Source organism: Cebus imitator, unplaced genomic scaffold (genome assembly GCF_001604975.1).
Source record: "Cebus imitator isolate Cc_AM_T3 unplaced genomic scaffold, Cebus_imitator-1.0 Scaffold79, whole genome shotgun sequence".
Classification (NCBI taxonomy): Eukaryota; Metazoa; Chordata; class Mammalia; order Primates; family Cebidae; genus Cebus; species Cebus imitator.
In genome coordinates, this window is record NW_016107394.1 from 5472480 (window position 1) to 5474308 (window position 1829).

A 1829-nucleotide genomic window follows, 5' to 3' on the forward strand; every position below is an offset into this window, starting at 1 on the left:
GCCTAAAGCCAGCAGCACAGACAGAAATCCTGGGCCCTTAGGGCCAAACTGCCACACACACACACACACACACACACACACACACACACACACACACACGGTTCTCTTTATTCTTTGCTAAAGGCAAGAGGCCACCAGAGCAGGCATGGGACTCGGACCCCAGAGCAGTGGCTAGTGGGGTCCTCTGTATGGCACCCACTGATAGCACTTGGCTTTGGTCTCAGTCTCATTTGGTTATTTCTTGTTCGATGATTCAGCCTCTTGGCTGAGAACTCTGAGGCATTCAAAGACCTTTAAAAACCAGGCCTAATTTAATTCCTAATTTTTAGTTCCTTGCTTGTCTTCTCCCACTCCCCCAACACTTTATTTTATAGACACTTTCATTAATTCATTCATTTGTTCATTCATTCATTCAATACATTCTCTACTATATGCCAGACCAGATGGTCTTACCAGGAGGCCTACAAATAATCTTCAGTTAACATTATGCTTAATGGTGAGAAACTGGATCCTTTCCCCTTAAGCTTGGGAACCAGGCGAGGATGTCATCTCTTACCGTCTAGTGCAATAAAACACACAAACAAAAAGAAATAAAAGCTATATGGATTGAGAAGGAAGAAGTAAAACTGTTATAACAACAAATGTAAATTTTCAGTGTCGCAAAAGAAGTAGCACTCAGATATAAATTCCCTCAGCAAGGCAATTTACTTCTATAGAAGGGTGCGGCTCACAGATGGAACAATGGCGAGTGCACACCTGGGCAAGGGAGGGGAAGGGGTACTTATTCCTGACGGAGGTCACCTCTACTGTGTCACTCCCTTGTTGGCTAGGGTTAGACTGCACAGTCTAGTCTAATTCAGATTGACTGTTTTAAAGGGAACAGGGATACAAGTCCGAGTGGTGGGATGGTTAGTTTGGCGGGGAGGACAGTTACAGGCAGTCAGAACAGGTAACCAGGGGTGACCTAGGTCAAAGCAGGTGACTGGGGCAGGTGACCAGGATGAGTCAAGTCAAAGCAGGTAACCAGAGCAAGGGAGCAGGGGAACAGATGTGAACTACTGATTAAAACTGGTGGAAAAGGTTGTTTACTGAAACTACAAGAAAGTTAAACTTTAAAATGGAGAATTAATGAATAAGAGAGGTAAACATATGAACATACTGATTCTTTGAAGAGAAACTTAAGGTTCACTAAATCTAACAACTGTCTTTACTCACAGATGACATCGTTGTCTATGTTAAAAACAAACAAACAAACAACAAAAGAAAAAACAAAGAAGCCAGGTGCGGTGGCTCACGCCTGTAATCCCAGCACTTTGGGAGGTCAAGGTGGGCAGATCACTTGAGGTCAGGAGTTCAAGACCAGCCTGACCAACATGATGAAACCCTGTTTCTACTAAAAATACAAAAATATAGGCATGGTGGCATGCACCTGTAATCCCAGCTACTCAGGAGGCTGAGGCAGGAGAATCGCTTGAACCCAGAAGGCAGAGGTTGCAGTGAGCCGAGATCATGCCACTGCACTCCAGCCTGGGCCACAGAGAGACTCCACCTCAAAAAAAAAAAGAAAAAAGAAAAAGCCGCAAAGAATCTAAAAAGTTTTCTGGAACTAAGAAGTAAAAATGGCAAGGACATAAGATCAATATATTAAAAAATCAATCCTCTTTATTTAATTTATACATTTAATGCAACTCCATAAAAACACCAATACTCACTGTGTTACCCAGGCTAGCAATCCTCCTGCCTCAGGCTCTGAGTAGCTGGGACTACAGGCTTGACCTCAGGTGTTTTTCGTTTTGATTTTTTTTTTGTTTTTTGGTTTTTTTTTTTTT